The 20,814-nt window shown below is 44.8% G+C and overlaps 1 protein-coding gene and 1 pseudogene across 4 annotated transcripts in view; both read left to right on the plus strand.

Annotated features, from left to right (window-relative positions):
- TEX10 (testis expressed 10) overlaps nucleotides 1-20,814 on the plus strand; it is a 1,039,320-nt gene that overhangs the window by 799,330 nt on the left and 219,176 nt on the right. The window lies entirely within an intron of this gene.
- LOC142244786 (U6 spliceosomal RNA) lies at nucleotides 835-948 on the plus strand (annotated as a pseudogene).

Below are 20,814 nucleotides of genomic sequence, written 5' to 3' on the forward strand. Positions count from 1 at the left end.
CTGGTTTAAGGATGAAATACCCCAAATGACCAATGATGGCAATGAAGGACCGGCACTGAAATAAAGCAGAAATATGCCCAGGGCAGGCAGGCCAACGCGTGTCGCCGCCTGAGCGGCTTCCTCAGGGCAAGTGGGGTTTTCCAATAACTTGCGATTTTGAGTCTTGTTGCCACAATGATATGTACAATCACTGTGCGGATCTCGTAGGGGAGTGAGTGAGCAAGAATTTTTTGTTTTTAGAGGGCAACGGTTCCTTCGGGGACCAATTTCCCAAACCCATCAACAGGCGGGAACGCGGAGTATCGCCTCCCTGTTCCCCCTCCTGCGACGCTGGATCCTGGGCTGTTACTCACTGGACGACAGGTCTCATGGCACTGATTTTCCAGAGCCCAGAGCAGATGAAAACTTCCTCAGCCCCTCTTGCAGGCTCTGAGTTGATACAAGTTCTGCACAAAGTGTGACCAGGCATCAGACTGCCATCTCCATCAGACTACCATCTCCACAGGAGCTGAGGTGAGATCATTCCGATTTTTCCAGAGCCCCAGAGCAGATGAAAACTTCCTCACTCCCTCTGGCAGGGTCTGAGTTGATACAAGTTCTGCCAGCAGGCATCAGAATCTGCACACTGGCTTCCTGACAGGAAATTGGAGCAAAGGTCGCACTGACTGGATGCACATGGGCTGTGATTGCAGACTCCTACATAGCATTCCACCTGTGGCGGGGGGAGGGGAGAGCTCCCAGGATTCAGTGCAGCCGCAGCATTTTTCTCATGCCTTCTTGTCAGAGCTTGTCATCCCTCCAACACTCGATAAGCCACGCCCCCCCTCACACAGGGTGCTAGCTTTGGCAGCACATATGCTCAAATGCAGAGCTACACAGAAGATTAGCATGGCCCCTGCACAGCAGGCCAAGGATGACATGGAAATTCGTGAAACATTCAACATCCTCCTTCCCACAGGAACTGTGACACAGGAGGAGGGGGGGGAGGGCTATCAGTGTTCTGGGTGAGTTATAGCTTCACTTGCATATTAGCTATGCAGAGCATTGCTCCCTCATTACAATCAGTTTGTGGCTCATCAGCCAGGGGCTGCAGTCACATGATTTATGCCCTGCTTAACTACAGCAACATCTATAAGACGATGAGCTACTAGGGGATGATAGCACCTCTTCCTTCTGTGAGTCCGGTGCCCCTGTAGCTTACCCCCCCCCCGCCACCACCGCAGCAACCGTTGCCAGCCCAGAGCCTACGGCTCCCAGTCCCCCGGAATGGGCACAGTTCCCAGAACCTGGTGCAACATCGTCCTCACACCCCTCGGGGCCCCTGGACAGAACGCAGCCTGATGACACCTCTATAGAGGGTCCTTCTGATAAGAATCAGCCCTTCACCGGTTGCAGATCAGAAAAAGGGCATGACCCCCATGGCTCTCCCTCTGGGGTACACAGATGGGGTTCTCCCACATGTTCTGCGGTCTCTGAGGAGCCGGAGGAAGGGGAATGATGTTTGTACCGGGATAATTCCTTGGTTTCAACCTCCCCGAGCGATCAAGCTGCGATGGACTTATTTCAGCAATCAACCAAAACTCTGCATGTGATACCTTGTGTCTTCCGGTTACCACATTGAATTCTGGACCGGATCCCCTGGTCAGTCTTTTCTCTCAAATTCCCCCCCCCCCCCCCCAAAGGCTCCAAAACACCACGAGGCCTTCTCCTCAGCAATCCACTCCCTCCAAACGGCGGGGGTGATGGTACATGTACCGGACGGCGAGAGGTTCAAGGCCTTCTATTCCAACCTCTCGTGGTCCTCAAAAAAGGACGGGTCAGTTCGTCCCATCCTGGACCTCCTAACACCTGAGCAAACATGTGCACGTAAGGAGATTCAGAATGGACTTCCTTGGGTCCATTATTACCTTTATGGTCGAAGGAGAATTCCTTGCCTCCCTAGCTATCAGGGACGCGTACCTGCACATACCCATCGCTCAGACTCACCAAAAGTCCCTCCGCTTCGCGGTTCAGGACTTCTTTTTTTTTTTTTTTTCTTTCATTTGTGGCCCCACCCTCGGCTCTGCCACAGCACCAAAGGTCTTAACTAAGGTCATGGCGGCCGCTATGCATGCCCTTCATGCCAGGAGAGTGGCTGTTCTGCCTTGCTTGGATGACCTCCTCATCAAGGGCTCAACCAGCTTGCAGATCTCTGTGGGCACCCTATCCCGCTTAGGGCGGCTTCTGACTCCAGTCAAATCATCCCCGGTCCCGTCAAAATCCGTCACCTCCCTGGCCATGTCCCTGGACACTCTTCGGGGCGTGATATTTTCCCCTCAAGACAAGGCGACTGGTCTAAAACAAGCGGTACACTGCCCTCTACGTACTCCTCTCGCTCCATACGATTCAGTATGAGAGTGCTAGGTAGGATAGCGGCGGCTACAGAGGCAGTGCTGCTCGCTTAGCCACACCACCGTTCACTGCAGCTTGCGCTTCTAGCTGCCTGGGACAAGAGCCCTTTTTCCTTGGATGAACCTTTCACCTAACACCTTCAGTCAGGTATGCGCTTTGCTGGTGGCTTCAGTCCTCTTCCATATCGAGAAGGAGTTTTTCTCCCCCAAGTGGACTGGCTACTCCTGACCACGGACGTCAGCCTCTTAGTCTGGGGAGCAGCGTACTGGCTCCACACTGCTTAGGGACGTTGGACACCCCAGGAGTCTTCCCTTCCCAGAAATCATCCTGAAAATCAGCGTGATCGTCTCGCGCTCAGGTCATTCCCCCTTTCTGCTAGCAGGTCGTTTGATTCGGTTCCAATTGGACAATGCAACAGCTGTGGCATAGCTCAATCGGCAGGGAGGTACCAGCAGCAAGACAGCTTATCTCGAGGTCCTCAGGATCCTCACCTGGGCCGAATCGACGGAGGTCTGTGTTTTCAGCGTTACACATACCGGGAGTAGAGAACTGGGCAGCGGACCTTCTAAGTCGCCAAGGACTGGCTGCCGGAGAGTGGTTCTCTCCACCCAGAAGTGTTCCCACACATCTGCACTCACTGGAGTACACCAGATGTGGATCTAATGGCCTCAAGGTTGAACGCAAAGGTACCCGCGTTCTTAGCCAGGTCACGTGATCCACAGTCCATTGGCGCAGATGCTCTAGTCTCCTGATGTCGTTTCAGTCTGCCTTACATTTTTTCGCCTCTGCCCCTGCTGCCGCGAGTAATCAGGAAGATCAAGGCAGAAGGAGTCCCGGTGATACTAATCGCACCGGACTAGCCCAGGTGCGCGTGGTATGCTGAATTAGTACAATTGCTCATGGTGCCTCGTAAGCATCCCAGACCTGCTGACCCAAGGGCTCATTTCCCATCAGAACTCCAGAGCCCTGAAGCTGACGGCCTGGCCATTGAGACCTGGACTTTAACAAGAGCGAGATTCTCTCCTGCGGTCATCTCCACCATGTACAGTGCCCGAAAGCCGGCCTTCATCCTGTTTTTACCACCGTACGTGAAAAACTTTTTCCTTTCCCAGTGCAGGGAATCTAATGTCCAACCTATGCCTCTGGCGATCCCCAGAATTCTTGATTTTTTATTTTTTTTTTGGCAGTCAGGTTGCAAAAGGGGTTGGCCCTCATCTCCCTTAAGGGGCAGGTTTCATCTCTCTCGATATTCTATCAATACCGCCTAGCTTGCAATCCGCAAGTCAAGACTGTCTTCAAGGGTGTTTCCCATCTAGTTTCCCTGTATAAATGGTCGCTGGACCCATTGGACCTAATTCTCGTTTTGGACGGTATCCAGAGGTCCCCTTTTGAACCTCTTAAGGAATCTTCTCTTGCTCTTCTCTCCTGGAAGGTAACATTCTTAGTGGCGATTACGTACATCAGACAAGTTTCGGAACTGGCAGCACTCTCTTGCCGCGAACCCTTTCTGATCTTTCATCAGGACAAGGTGGTTCTACGCACCCTTCTGGATTTTTTTTCCGAAGGTTACTTCCCCGTTTCATATGAACGAGGACATTGTTCTGCCTTCCTTTTGTCCACACCCAGTGCTTGGGGTGGAAAGGGTTCTATATTCACTAGACCTTGTGAGGGCTCTCAGATATTACATACCTAGGACAGCCCCTTTAGGAACATAGACTCCTTTTTCATCATTCTTGAAAGGCCTAAGAAAGGAGAGGCAGCTTCATAGGCAACGCTAGCTCGCTGGATTCGCTCTGTGATCCATGAGGTCTACCGCTTGCAACTCAAGCCCATTTCTAGTGGGCTGCGGACTCATTCCACGCGAGCAGTTGGTGCCCCTTGGGCCATTAGGCATTAGGCATCAGGCTTCAGTGGAACAGAGGTGTAAGGCTGCGACCTGGTCTTGCCTACATACTGTTTCAGAGCATTACTGAGTCCATACCCAGGCTTTGGCTGAGGCGAATCTAGGTAGGAAAATTCTGCAAACGATAGTGGAGTACCTATCTCAGTAGGTGCTCCTGGCTATCTGGGACTGGTTCCTAGTCCTTGGGTTGCGTTGTTTATTGTTTACCCACTCATGGACTGCTTTAGGACGTCCCATGGTCCTGTGTCCCCCAATGAAGCATCAGAGAAAAACGGATTTTTGTGTACTCACCGTAAAATCGTTTTCTCTTAGCCATCATTGGGGGACACAGCACCCTCCTTTTTGCCCTGTTGGGCCTTAGTTTTTTTTCTGTCTTAGTACTTTTTTGTTATGTGTATTCAGTGGATACTCATAACAAAAAAGTAGTGAGACAGAAAAAAACGCACAGAACTTTCTTCTTCTTTAGACATCTTAAATTGACGAAAAATGAACATTTTTAAGCAGTAAATAGCCTTGGCCATCCACCTAGCGTGATGAATGACTCCTGGAGTTCTAAAACCCACAACATCACCGTCTAGTGATCCAACAAATACGAGAACCAACTGCAACAGCTCCTTGTAGTCATCTCTGAGGTGGCTCTCAGTTAATTTGGTCTCGAATTCAGCAGTAACATTTGCAATTACTTCTGGAGTTAGCTGCTTTTGTATTAGATTGTCACTGATACCTGTGTCATATTTTCCTTTGTCCATCTTGGGCCACGCAGTGACTGTGTCTGTTCTGTATGTATTATATACCTCATTTTTATATTTTAAAATAAAAAATGTCATTAGACTTATCAGTTTTACTTGTTTTTTTGTTATTTCTACATTAAACTCAAAAATATGCCAAAAAACCCCCAAATTTATCACTTAATAACAAAATATACGAAGTATGCTCCTAGTGGTACCAGGTCACGTTCTTGGGGCTAAAAGCTGTTGTAACTCAGTTTGACTTAAAATAACAATTATGTATAAAATATAAATTTTAAAAGAACAATATTAGCTTTCTTTTGAGATATTAAGCGTGTTTTTATTATTTACCGTTCTGGAGTTATGGCTCCATATGTCAGCTTTTTGGCCAAAAATTTGGATTTTTTTCCAACTTTGAGCGAAGAGCGGCATGGGTTAACGTCGTTTGATCGAGCTCAAATTTTAGCTATCTCAATATCTGGAAAGGGGAATCGTTTTGTGGGGTCCAGACGAACAAGATTCCGACATTTTTCCCCCCTATGAGATCCGGTCACCCTAGTATTCACTCACGTTTACTTGTTCTCCTACTGTTTGTGTACTAAAACTGAAGTAGCCTGGCTGAGCCAGGGGGTGTATACTGCAGGGGAGGAGCTAACATCTTTGCATCTACTTAGTGTCCTCCTATAGATAAGCAGCATAACACCCATGGTCCTGTGTCCCCCAATGATGGCTAAGAGAAAACGATTTTACGGTGAGTGCACAAAAATCAGTTTTTTTAAGCTTTAGGTCAGGGATACAATGCTCCAGTGTCTCTATGGGGTCCTTAAGGAGTGCGATTTGTATAAGGCCTAATTTATTAGTTAACATCTTCCATAGCTCCAGAATCGCGTCTATGGTTGGGGATATGTTAAAATTCCTACCAGGGATTAAAGTGTGGTGTGCATGGAAAAAGGTTGTGGCACTGGTGGCTCCAATCAGATATTTCTCAATGGTTATCCAGTACCGGTCATCGTCATTGTTCCACATGAAACGTAGCTGCTCGAATAATGCGGCTCTGTAGTAGCGGACCACTGAGGGGTATCCCAGGTCTCCCTTTCTTATAGGGGTGTAGAGTGTGTCCGCCTGGACTCTGGGCTGTTTTCCCTGCCAAATATGTTTGGAAAGGATCGCTTGTATCTCTCTTAGTATTTTCATTGGGAATATGACGGTGAGATTACGGAACAGATACAATATCTGCGGGAGAATGAACATCTTCACTGATGCTATCCTGCACATCCACGATAGCTCGTGTTTCTTCATTCTTAATATGTCAGCTTGGATTTTCCTCCTCAGGGACTCATAATTCAGAGATAACATTTTATCTGACGAGAGTGTTAGCCGGATACCTAGATACTCAATACTATCGTTATTCCAATTGAAGGGGTACTTGTTCTTGAATTTTTTGGGGTACGTTGTGGATGGGGTTAGGTTTAATACCTGACATTTAGACGTGTTTAGTTTATAATATGAGATTCTAGAGAACAGATCAATTATTTGCATTGCTGCCGGTAATGACTCTGTGGGGTTTGTTATCGCTAGAATGATATCGTCCGCAAACAGCCCTATTTTGTCTTCTGTCCTGTCCACCTGGATTCCTGATATTACTGGGTGAGATCTGAATTTTTCCGCTAAAGGTTCAATCGCCAAGGCGAATTTGAGGGGCGATAGCGGACACCCTTGTCTCGTCCCATTCGTGACAGGGAACTTGTCCGACATCATTCCAGAGACAAAAACTGACGCTGATAGATGAGAGTATAATAAAGTAATTGCATTAAAAATGCTGCCAGTAAATCCGAATCTCGTTAGAACCTCAAATAGATAGCCCCAATGCACCCGATCGAACGCCTTCTCCGCGTCCAGTGATAGGAGCAGAGAAGGCGTCCGGCCTCTCCCCGCCACACTGATGAAGTCAATCATCCGTCTGGTGCCATCCAGTGTCTGTCTGGATTTGATAAACCCAACCTGGTCTCTGTGCACCAGGGAGGGGATTACACTGGAGATACTACCTGCCAGGATTTTGGAGTATAGCTTGAGGTCGGTATTCAGTAGGGATATCGGCCTGAAGCTATTGGTTTGGTCGGGTGTTTTACCTGGTTTGGGGAGGGGGACTATGGTCGCCTGTAGCATCTCATCTCGTATTTGGCCTGTTTTAAAATATATTCTGGAAGACTAGTAATAGGTGTGGGGACAATATTTGATAAAATGTCTTGAAGTATTCGTTAGTTATCCCGTCCTGTCCTGGGGATTTTTATTCTTGGATGTTTGGATGGCTTGTTGGATTTCTATTTGGCTTATGGGTTGGTTTATTGTCGTCAGTTTGTCCTCTGGGATTTTGGGTAGTGATATACTAGTTAGGAAGTTATTAATTAGTTCAGCGCTGGGTTGTGGGGTGAGGTTGTCGTCTTTGAGATTGTAGAGTGAGGAGTAGTATTTGGCGAAGGTGTTGGCGATGTCTTTAGGGTTGTATATTTTGTTCTTTTGGGTGTCTTGTATATGAGCTTTGCTTTGTTAGTCTCACTTTGAATTTATTGGCTAGTATTTTGCTCGCCTTGTTTCCCTGCCAGTAATATTTGGCTTTGCTTCTCCTCATGTTGTGCTCGTGTTTATATTGGAGTAGTTGGTATAGATCGTATCTTGCCTTTTGTAGGTCTTTGTATATAGCGGGTGATGGGCTGTTTTTATGGGCATCCTCTAATGATGCTATACTTTTGTGAAGTTCCTCTATCTGTCGCATTCTTAGCTTTTTGTAATGTGCTGCTATCTGTATTAGCCGTCCTCTTATGTACGCCTTGTGGGCGCACCACACTGTGGTTGGGGACATGTCTGAGGTGCTATTAATATCAAAATATTCCTATAACAGGTCTTTGATTTGGGATTTGATACTATCTGAGGATATTAAGTGGTTATTAATTCTCCATGGGGAATATGTTGGGTTATTATATGTCTCTCTTATTTGGCATGACATAGGAGCATGGTCTGACCAGGTTATGTTCCCTATTTAAGCCGATTGTATATTTTGCAGGAGCCACTTATCCACCACTATTAGGTCAATTCTGGAGTATATTTTATGTGGATGTGAGTAAAATGTGTAGTCCCGTTCGGAGGCGTGAAGGACCCTCCACATGTCATACAATTCTTCTGACAGGAGGCATTGGGACAGCGCATGGGACTGGGATGTTTTCTTGGAGCACCAGGATTTGTCTATGTTCGGGATCGGGACGATATTGAAGTCTCCGCAGATTAGTAGCGATCCTTGTTTTATTTTGGATAATTTGGTCATGAGTTCTCTAATAAAGGTGATTTGTCCTGAATTGGGTGCGTATATAGATGTGATTGTGTACGTCTTATTATTGATATTGCATATAAGTATCACGTATCTGCCCTTGTCATCTAGGATTTTATCAATAAGCTGGAACGCTATAGTGTCCTTTATCGCAATCGTTACGCCTCTTTTCTTTTTCACTGCATGTTAGGCATAGATGTGGGGGTAATGTTGGTGTTTTAGTCTATGTGCATCCTCGCTGTTTAGGTGAGTCTCTTGGACACATAATATGTCTGCTTTAAGCGTCTGGGCCTCTCTCCACAATAATGATCTCTTAAAGGGGCTGTTCAAACCTTTCACATTAGTAGTTGAAATTTTAAATACCATCAGATATAGTAATGAGAGAAGAAAAACAAAAGTCAATATGTCACCAAGTACAAGGTAATGGTAAGGGAAGCAAAGGGTTGCAATTCAGAGTCCAGTTCTACGTGAACCAACTGGATATTCGTCCCTATCCAGTATCGGGGGGGGGGGGGGTGAGAATAAAACGAGAGACAAACTAAACGTTATTCTTGTGCCCCTCTAACCTGCCAATCAAAACAAAGAGTGGCATCAAAATAGAAAGTGGCATGAAGGTGTCCCTATTCAGGACCATTCCTTGTTCAGCATCGGGGGTCTCTTCTTTAGCGGGGAGCTGGTGTCTTCGTCCACAGATGTCAGGGACCAGTCTTGGAGCAGGGTCATAGCCTCTGTGGGGGACACGAGGACATGTGTGACTCCATTTTTCATCACGATGAGCTTTACTGGGTGTCCCCATTGGTAGGTAATGTTATTGTCCCGCAGGATCTTGGTTGCGGATGAGAATTCCCGCCTTCTATTCAGAGTGTCCGCAGACAGGTCAGTGAACACCAGGATGTTCTGGAATCTTTCTGGAAGTTCTTGCTTGTTTGCTGCCGCTGCCTTGGTTACTGCCTCTTTAAGATGATAGAAGTGCAGTCTGGCGGTCACGTCCCGTGGTGCGGAGCTGGGAACGGATTTGGGTTTGGGGATCCGGTGCACCCTATCAATCAGTAGATCCCTCTGCTCTGCTGACGGCACTAGTGCTGTAAAAAAGTCCATTAGGAACTCTGTCAGTGCGTCCACGGGCACGTTCTCAGGAATCCCTCTGAAACGTAAGTTATTGTGTCTGGATCGGTCTTCCAGGTCCGCGATTTTCAGTTTTAGGGCTATAATCTCATCGGCCGCCTCATTATGCGCATCTACTAGCTGGTTGTGCACTGTGGTGTACTCCTCCAGTTTCCCCTCTATATGTGAGGTTCTGTCACCAATCTGCGTGATTTCTTTATTAACCCCTTCACGACCGTGGGCAGTAAAATTACGTCCTATTTTAACGTGACTTAACGACCAGGGACGTAATTTTACTGCCTAAACTTCATTTGATTGCCGTGGCCATAGCAACGGCTTTCAAATGATGTCCCCTGCTGTTTCTTACAGCAGGGGACCTTTGCTTGACCCCAGGGGGGGCGGCATCGCCACCCCCTATCGACGATCGATGTGATTGGCTGTTCAAATCTGAACCGCCAACCACATCGATCGCACTAATTTCGGCAAAAATAATGCCCGAATTAGTGCGATCCTGTGAGATCCAGCTATGAGATGCCGCAGCTGCTGCAGCATATCATAGGTGGACCTCAAACATGCCGCCCCCAGCCCCTGCAGCACTGATTGGAGCGATCGTGCTATGACGCGCAATCGCTCCAATCAGTGTGCAGTGGGGCGGTCTGATCTGCCGGTGGCCGCCCTCCCCAGGCCTGTGCTGGCCTGCGAGCCCTCCCCCAACATGTCTGCAGCGTGCAGTGGCTGGTACTTGTGGTACCACGCCACCGCCGCTGCTGCTGCCGCCGCCGTAGCTCAGGTCACCACTGCTGCTGCACGTGAGTACTGTGCTCACTTTGCAGCCCGTGCGCGCTCCCGTGGTGCCCCTGCGCGCTGCCGTGATAGCCCCTGCCGTGCCCCCCCCGCGATCTGCCCCCCTCGACATCCCGATCTGCTCCCCCCAACCCCCCCCCCCCCCGACATCCCGATCTGCTCCCCCCGCGATCTGACTGCCTCCCCCATTATCTCTATTCTGCTTCTGCAGCTCCCTCTCCGGTCTCCCCCTCTGCTCTCCCCCCTCCCCCTCTGCACTCCACCCCCCCTCTGCTCTCCCCCCCCTCTGCTCTCCACCCCCCCTCTGCTCTCACCCCCCCCTCTCCCCTTCTGCTCTCCCCCGACGTCCTCTTACCTGTCTTCACCGGCCTGATCACATCTGCGTCCATCGCTGGGTCCTTCCTGGGCATTCTGCTGATCTGCCTGCTGCTCCTGTAAAGCTGTCCATCTCTCTGCCATCTGTTCCTCTGCAGCTCTTCTGGTCAGTGATCCTCCTGCTAGTCCTCTGGGTACTGTGAGTATAACTTTTTTTTTTTTTTCCGTATCCCCTGTCCATTTTTACACCTCATCCGTCCGTGCGTCCTGCCAAGCGCTGATCAGGGATGCTGATAACGGATCGGCATCCCTGCTCAATTTTTGGCGTGACTTTTTTCCGTATTCACGACGCTTTTTGTATCACATCCGTCCGTGCGTCCCGCCGAGCGCTGATTAGGGATGCAGATAACGGATCGGCATCCCTGCTCAATTTTTGGCGTGACTTTTTTCCGTATTTGCGACGCTTTTTGTATCGCATCCGTCCGTGCATCCCGCCAAGCGCTGATCAGGGATGCACATAACGTATCTGCATCCATGGTCAATTTTTGGCATGACTTTTTTTTTTTACGTATCCCCGACGCTTTTTTTATCGCATCCGACCGTGCGTCCTGCAGCGGCCGATCAGTGCACTGCGTTTGTGCGTTTGAAAAGTCAAATGGCGTTCCTTCTCTTCTGAGCCCCGCCATGCGCTCAAACAATTACTTTCCACCACATATGAGGTATCTGCGTACTCAGGAGAAAATGCACAATACATTTTATGGTGCATTTTTTCCTGATAGCCTTGTGAAAAAAAAACTACCTAGTTGAAGCAACCGTTTTGTGGTAAAAAAATTTTTTTTTCTTTTCACGGCTCAACGCTATAAACTTCTGTGAAGCCCCCAGGTGTTCAAAGTGCTCACCAAACATCTAGAAAAATTATTTGAGGGCTCTAGTTTCCAAAATGGTGTCACTTGTGGGGGAGCTCCACTGTTTAGGCACCATAGGGGGTCTCCAAACGTGACATGGTGTCCGCTAATGATTCCAATCAATTTTGCTGTCAAATGGCGCTCCTTCTCTTCTGAGCCCCGCCATGCGCCCAAACAATTACTTTCCACCACATATGAGGTATCGTCCGCTAATGAGTGCAGCTAATTTTGCACTCAAAAATTCAAATGGCGCTCCTTGCCTTCCGAGCACTGCCGTGTGTCCAAACATTTGATTTCCACCACATATGAGGTATCTGCGTACTCAGGAGAAAATGCACAATATATTTTATGGTGCATTTTTTCCTGTTACCCTTGTGAAAAAAAAAGCTACCTAGTTGAAGCAACCGTTTTGTTGTAAAAAAATTTTTTTTTTCTTTTCACGGCTCAACGCTATAAACTTCTGTGAAGCCCCCAGGTATTCAAAGTGCTCACCAAACATCTAGAACAATTATTTGAGGGCTCTAGTTTCCAAAATGGGGTCACTTGTGGGGGAACTCCATTGTTTAGGCACCTCAGGGGGTCTTCAAACCCGACATGGCGTCCGCTAACAGGTGCAGCTAATTTTGCACTCAAAAATTCAAATGGCGCTCCTTGCCTTCCGAGCACTGCTGTGTGTCCAAACATTTGATTTCCACCACATATGAGGTATCTGCGTACTCAGGAGAAAATGCACAATACATTTTATGGTGCATTTTTTCCTGTTACCCTTGTGAAAAAAAAAGCTACCTAGTTGAAGCAACCGTTTTGTGGTAAAAAAAAAAAAAATTTCTTTTCACGGCTCAACGCTATAAACTTCTGTGAAGCCCCCAGGGGTTCAAAGTGCTCACCAAACATCTAGAAAAATTATTTGAGGGCTCTAGTTTCCAAAATGGGGTCACTTGTGGGGGAGCTCCATTGGTTAGGCACCTCAGGGGGTCTTCAAACCCGACATGGCGTCCGCTAATGAGTGCAGCTAATTTTGCGTTCAAAAATTCAAATGGCGCTCCTTCCCTTCCGAGCTCTGCCGTGCGCCCAAACAATTGATTTTTACCACATATGGGGTATCAGCGTACTCAGGAGAACATGCACAATAAATTGTATTGTGTACTTTCTCTTTTCTCCCTTGTAAAAATGAAAATTTTATGGCTAAAGTAACATTTTTGTGTTAAAAAGTAAAATTTTCATTTTTTCCTTCCACATTGCTTTTGTTCCTGTGAAGCACCTAAAGGGTTAATAAACTTATTGGATGTGGTTTTGAGCAGTGTGAGGGGTGTAGTTTTTAGAATGGGGTCACTTTTGGGTATTTTCTGTCACCTAGGCCTCTCAAAGTCACCTCAAATGTAATGTGGTCCCTAAAAAAAATTATTTTGTAAATTTTGTTGGAAAAATGAGAAATTGCTGATGACCTTTGACCCCTTCTAACTTCCTAACGGAAAAAAAATTTGTTTCGAAAATTGCGCTGATGTAAAGTACACAAGTGGGAAATGTTATTTAGTAACTATTTTGTGTGACATATCTCTCAGATTTATGGGCATAAATTTTCAAAGTTTGAAAATTGCGAAATTTTCAAAATTTTCGCCAAATTTCCTAAATTTTCACAAATAAACGCAAAAAATATTGGCCTAAATTTACCACTGACATGAAGTACAATATGTCACGAAAAAACAATCTCAGAATCACCAGGATCCGTTGAAGCGTTCCAGAGTTATAACCTGTCAAAGTGACACTGGTCAGAATTGCAAAAAATGGCCCGGTCATTAGGGTGTTTTAGTGGCCGGGGGTGAAGGGGTTAAGCGTAGTAACGACTAAGGTTATATCTGCGTGGATGGCTTGCTTCAGCTCTGTCATCATAGATCTGAGTATATCCTCAGTGACAGGGGCTGAGTTGTAGCTTTTATTAGGTGAGCATGAAGGGTTAACCAGGGCTGTGCTTGGTGGCTGTGATTCTGCAGACTCAGGACTGCTAACACCTCCAGCAGGAGAGAAGATCAGAGGCTGCAGAGCTGACTCATAACACTGTGTGTTTAATGATAAAGGGGCTCTATTAGGAGTGTGAGAATCACGCTGTGATCCGCTCCTCAGTCCTGGACGCTGATGCGCACTATCACTATTATCAGTGCTGCCATCTCCTCCATGAGGCAAACAACGGTGGCCATCTTGGATTCTATTACCGGCCACTTCAACAACAGAAACTTTGCCTGGCTTCTGCCCCTTTTACCTCCCCCGCACCATGTCTATAACGATCTGTTCCCCTGCACTTCAGCTGCACTTATCTGTGATTTACAGCCTCCTCCGGTCTGATTGCCTTGCTTTGAGCCGCTTTTAAGGTTAGTGGTCAGGGAGCACAAGTCTCAGACGTCCATTCAGTTCAGCATCCGGTCACGCCCCAGCAAATAGAATTATAAGGCGATCGCCACAAAATAAATGAATAGAAATAATTATTAAAAAATAATCCTAAATTATCAACAGCTAGACTGAATACAACCCGACATAACAATCATGTTTCAACAGACAACACTTCAAGATATTTTTAGTTTGTTACTTCCAAAACAATTTGAGAAAAGATAGCTACATGAATAATTCTTATATTGAAAGCAATAACATCGCTAGTCTACCGCAAGGTTTGAAAATAACACCAGCATGACATTTTAAGTAACACTCTAATTATAAAACATAGAACGACATATTTAGCATCTCCAAGAGGGCACCCAGCCCAGACACAATAGGTCTAAACGATGGAGGGAAGGTGCCCTTATGAGTTTTGGGCAGTTCTTGGAGAATATTAGGGCATGGGTCGATGAAAGGCTACAGCCTCTTATGAAATTATCTCCTGCTTATATCAGGGATTCCCAACATGTCTTGGTTAAAATGCAGGGCATCGAATGGAAGGACAGCTATTCCTGGATTTACAGTGATGTCACTGCATTATATTCTTCCATCCCACATGATCTTGCCATAACTGCACTCCAGGAACAGCTGTCAACATGCACTGCCTACTCTGAAATCTTGCAGGATTTCATTCTAGATGTTACCTCCTTCTTGCTCAGAAACAATTATTTTGGTTTTTTTAAGCAATATTATATCCAGATCTGTGGTTGCAGCATGGGGGCCAGGTTCTCACCTTCATCTGCGAACATCTATATGAATTGGTGGGTAAAACAGTACATTTACAACATCTGGAATCCCTTTTCTTCTGATATTCTCTGGTATGGTCGCTTCATAGACGACATTTTGATTGTCTGAAGGGGGCATGAGGCGACCATACCAGAATTGTTCGGATATTTGAATTCAAATGACTTAAATCTAAAATTTGTTTCCAATCACCAACATGAAACTATTTCCTTCCTTGACCTGACCTTAACTGGGGACCCTGCGAATAGCCGGGTCAACTCGGCGCTATATAGAAAGATCATAGCAGGCAATTCTATCTTACATGCTACCAGTAACCATCCGAACCATGTGGTAAGAAACATCCCCACCAGTGAATACACCAAGGCAAAAAGATCTTGCAGTACCCAAATTGCTTATAACAAGGAATATAAGCGTATTGATAGGAGACTATCCAGTAGGGGTTATGGTAAGGCTCTTATTGATAGGGCTAGAATGAGAGTAGATCTTAAGCCAAGAACACATTACTTGTGACAAGTGAGCCACTTTCAGGGATCAAATGATGATAATATTACATAGTTACATAGTTACTAAGGTTGAAAAAAGACCTAGGTCCATCTAGTTCAACCTTCCTCCACCAGTTCTACATTTGGTCACAAAGTCATTTATAACCAACAATGTTGTGTGTACTGAGGAAATCATCCAGCCCTTTTTTGAAAGCTGTTATAGTATCTGCCATTACTACCTCTTGTGGTAGGGCATTCCACAATCTGACTGCTCTAACTGTAAAGAACCCTTTCCTATTTAGCTGTCGGAATCGCTTTTCTTCCACTCGCAGTGAATGCCCCCTGGTCCTTAGTACTGTCTTTGGAAGAAATAAGTCATGTGCCAGTCCTTTATATTGACCACACATGTATTTATACATATAAATGAGATCTCCTCTGAGACGTCTTTTTTCTAAGCTAAACATATCTAACTTTTTCAACCTTTCATCATATCGGAGGCCTTCCATTCCTTGTAGTAGTCTAGTTGCCTGCCTTTGAACTGACTCTAACTTCTGAATGTCCTTTTTAAAATGTGGAGCCCAAAACTGAATCCCATATTCCAGATGTGGCCTTACAAGTGATTTATAGAGGGGTAACAATACGTTGGGATCACGGGATCTAATCTCTCTTTTTATACACCCTAGAATCTTGTTTGCTTTAGCAGCTGCTGCTTGACATTGAGTGCTGCTGCTCAGCTTATTTGTAATGAGAATACCCAAGTCCTTCTCCTGTTCTGTAGTCCAGAGTTTACTTCCATTTAATGTATACGCAGTTATAGGATTACTCCGTCCTAGGTGCATTACTTTACATTTATCAACATTAAATCTCATTTGCCAAGTATCTGCCCATTCTGACATCTTATCCAGATCTTTTTGTAATATTATACTATCAAGGTCAGTTTTTAATATCCTACATAGTTTGGTGTCATCAGCAAAGACTGACACTTTACTATCAATCCCATCCACAAGGTCATTAATAAAGAGATTAAAAAGAATTGGTCCTAGCACAGATCCCTGCGGCACCCCACTGCTGACTATAGCCCATTTAGAGAATGTTCCATTTATGACTACTCTTTATCTTGGTTTTCTCTACCCAATATAGTGATAGTTTTCCTAAAATTGTAAATATCATTCGCAAGAATTTGCCCATCCTATATGTTGATGAGAGTCTCAAAAACATTTTGGATATGGGCTGCCGGGTCATATCAAAGCGTGCGGCCACAGTTGGTAGCATAGATTCCCCCAGTGATTGCTTTTTAAAAAAGACTATGTGCATCAATGGAGGGAACTGGTTGCCTACATGTGGCTCGTATAAATGTGGCAAGAAATCATGCGGCACATGTCCATATATGTATAGCATCAGGGAAAGCGTCAGCTTGAGCACTGGAGCACATTATGATATCAAATCTTTCCTGAATTGTGGTACTGACTATTGCGTCTATGCCATAACCTGTGATGGATGCCAAAAACGGTACATAGGATGCACAAGTCGCACCTTGAGAAAGCGCATAGGTGAACACCTTTACGATATTTTGAATTCTACCTCCAGAAATTTGTCTGGAGCATCAAGACATTTCCTTTATGAGCATGGCGGTGATGTAAGCTCTCTTCGGATTAATGCCATTGAGCGGATTCCATCTCCCAGAAGAGGAGATGATTGCTTCCGCATTTTTGCGGGATAGAGAAGCCAAGTGGATTCTAATGTATAATTCTTGTATGCCTAACGGCATGAACATTAGAAGTGATCTTATGTATATTTACTAGTTTGAATTACCACCGTTCTGTTTATGCTGGAGGTTATACACACGTTGTGTTAAACTAAGGTGTGACTTTTTTGGATCTAACATGATGCTCAATATGGCGTTCTATGTTTTATGATTAGAGTGTTACTTAAAATGTCATGCTGGTGTTATTTTCAAACCTTGCGGTAGACTAGCGATGTTATTGCTTTCAATATAAGAATTATACATGTAGCTATCTTTTCTCAAATTGTTTTGGAAGTAACAAACTAAAAATATCTTGAAATGTTGTCTGTTGAAACATGATTGTTATGTCGGGTTGTATTCAGTCTAGCTGTTGATAATTTAGGATTATTTTTTAATAATTATTTCTATTCATTTATTTTGTGGCGATCGCCTTATAATTCTATTTGCTGAGGGCATAATAAATAGAAAATAAAAGAATAAAAGAAAAAATATTAATAAAAATATTAATACAAAATAAAATATAAAAAATACGAAATAAAAAACTAGAATCACAAATAAGTTCATGCAATACGTCAATAATAAATAAATATAAGTTAAAATGAACAAACAGACCCAATACAATTATTAGAAGGGTCAAACTGCCTGTATGGGAGCTATGGATTAGATTTCCCCATTTTGTGATTTTTTTTTTTTTTCAACAGCCTGAGTGATTCAACCTGTGCACGTCTAAACTGGAAATGTAGGTTTTTTTCTGTTTGAAAGAGTAACTGGGTACATTTGTATATATTGTGGCCTATTTGATTGTTATGTGTCTAAGACTAAGGGCAGCCAAGGCCTGAAATGCGTAAGACGTTTTTTAACCACCCCCTGGATGTTCATCTAACCTATGTGGTTTTTAGTTTTTTTCTGAAATAAAAGTGAAATTTTAATTATTTACCTCTGACGTGCTGCTAGATCGAATCCTTTTGGCCAGCACTGTATGCTCTGAGGCTGCTGAGGTCAGGAGACCCATGGCCAGTCCATGAACTGTCCAAGTGTAGACCGGTTTTCACCGACTGCTGAATGAGCCTTAAAGGGAATCTATTAGCAGGTTTTTCCTCCCCCATCTGAGAGCAGCATAATGTAGATACACATACCTGATTTCAGCGATGTGTCACTTACTGGGCTGTTTGCTGTCATTGTGATAAAATCAATGTTTTCTCTGCTGCAGATCTAGCAGTTATACAGAGCTCATGAATATGCTGCCGCATGTCAAGTAGTCCTGTAATGATAATCTCCTGCTGATTAACCAGTGATGTTATCAAAACTACACTAACCAGCTCAATAAGTGACAATCACTGGAATCAGGATCTCTTCCCCTACGTTATGCTGCGCTCAGATTAAGTGTTAAAAACCTGGTGACAGATTCCCTTTAAAGGGGTTGTCAGGTCTAAATCCATAAGTCAGCATTATCACAATTTGGTTTCAATTAGTTTAAAAATGGTTTGTGACACATTCCCTTCAAGAAAAAAAAATAGATATAGCAAAAATAAATATACCAAAGATTTTAGATTTAAAAAAAAGTAAAGTAGGGCTCTGCCAAAAGAGTCCACCTTGTCGTGGAGGCAGGCTTAAAAAAAAAAATCTTTTGGCCAAAACAAAATCTGATGGGTGTGTGTGTGATACGGTGTTCAATGTGAATGGCTAATGTGCTATTGGTGAGGTTGTAGTGCAGAAGTGAAGTTTTTCCAAGAGTGGCGGTGGGACTGTGGAAGATTTGCAGGGTGGAGGCGGAGCTGGGGTGGAGCCTAAAGGGGGCCCCGAAATTTTGCCAGTATGGGGCTTTGAAATTCCTAGTGGCAGCCCTGCCTGATGTTGATAAGCCTCATTTCTACGTTGAATCTATGAGAAAAAGGAGCCAGCACGATCTGAAATTGGCATGCATCATATAAAAAGTGAAAATTCACAGATTTATTCCAACTGTACTATAATAAAAAAAATTAGATTTTTAGCAAATAATTGATCAATTTTTTGAGCCACCCCTGCCAACGTCACGGCAAATCTCAATAGAGGGGTCCTACTCTATATTCTGTATTTCATGTGCCATGCGGCCTCCTAGATAAAGTTAAAAGCAGAACCATAATGGAGCACACATACCTGTAACCTGTATATAGCCGCTTCCATGTTGCAAAAAAGGCAATTGTGGATAGAGACCAGCCCAGGTCCCAGCATGTGGAGCAAGCTCTACACATACCAGGACTATATCAGAACTGACCCTCCCAGTGCCAGACAGCAACCATTGATAAAGGCGGACCAGATCCAAGAATGGTGCTTAATTAGCATTGCCTGTGGAAAGGGGTGAGGTAACTGAATCTGAACAGCTACCAACAGGAGGAATACATTGCAAACCAAAATCAGGCGTGCATGGTATGGTGATGGTCAGTCACCAGAATTTGTAGCATAGAGTGGCGGTGGGACTGTGGAAGATTTGCAGGGTGGAGGCGGAGCTGGGGTGGAGCCTAAAGGGGGCCCCGAAATGTTGCCAGTATGGGGCTTTGAAATTCCTAGTGGCAGCCCTGCCTGATGTTGATAAGCCTCATTTCTACGTTGAATCTATGTATGGCTGTGTAGTAGGCTGTTCAGTAACATAAGTTGTTCTCATTTCTCTTGGGACAGGCTGAGCCGGTGTTTGCTCACTAGACCTTTAACAGAACTTCCCACATGTATACCTCCAACTTCCTGCACATTCCCCTTTCTACGACAACCTCGTCCTGATTTACCACTCATGGTTTATGTACCGTCCCCTTTTAAACAGATGTTTCGCAACCCTACCACCACACCTGTCAGACACCTGACAAAAAATATAAATGTAGTTACTAAAAGTTAGAAGAACACCGTTTTACATTGTTAAATTGCAGTTTCTCAGCAGGTACCACTACCAATACCTATACATTTATTTCATTGCATAATTTACAGCAGACCTAGAAAAGGGTCAATAAACGCTTTTTAGATACTGCACTAAAAACTTCATTAGGACCGCCAATAATACGTGGTTATACCCAGAGCGCTGTTTTTTTAATTTTCTAAAGGCAATTTAAATTGGCAAGACACAGTGTGCAGATACTGCACTAACAATTTTTTTTATAGACTACCAATAATATGTGGCTACAGTGGCTAAAACTAGAGCGGTCTTTTTAAATTTTTGTAAACGCAATTACAATTGCCAACATGCAGATTGTAAACTGTACTAACAATTTTTATTATGGACCACCAATAATACATGGCTCCAGTGGCTAAATCAAGCGGTCTTTTGAATTTTTTCTTAATGCAATTACAATTGTCCACATGCAGTGTGTACAGACTATACTAACAATATCTATTAATGTGCTGACCTCAGCCTGTATAATTTGGAGCAGGCACCAAGACCTATTTGGATGCCTCACTGCCTGGCAACTGTTTTTCACTCATTACAAGTACCTGCAATCCCTATTTTTATGATTTCATGTGCCGATTTGTGACACAGCACCTCTCTTTACAGTACACGTCCCTATTGTAAACTATCACTGGCCTAAACTGTTTCTGATGTACTATAAGTACCCGCCATCCCTATATCTATGATATCATGTGCTGATTTCTGGCACACCACCACCTTTCCCTACTCTAAACGATCGCTGGCCTATGTAGCTAAACTGCCTAGCATTAAACGCCTAATCTCATGATCTACCAGCAGCAGCTTCTCAATTGAGCAACATTCACGAAATGATGCCGAGGCAAAATGGCTGCTATTTATATCCACACTGACATGTGACTTAGAAGTACCCCTGTGATTGGCTTCCTATCTCCATCACCTTGAGAATGTTTCCTTCACCGTGATTAGAGTAAGAACATCCACAAATAAAGTTAGGGGAAAAAAAATGCTGCCACGCGCCAAAACCCTTCTCCCAGTGCAGATTACCTGCCTCCTCC

Source organism: Anomaloglossus baeobatrachus, chromosome 6 (assembly GCF_048569485.1).
Source record: "Anomaloglossus baeobatrachus isolate aAnoBae1 chromosome 6, aAnoBae1.hap1, whole genome shotgun sequence".
Lineage (NCBI taxonomy): Eukaryota > Metazoa > Chordata > Amphibia > Anura > Aromobatidae > Anomaloglossus > Anomaloglossus baeobatrachus.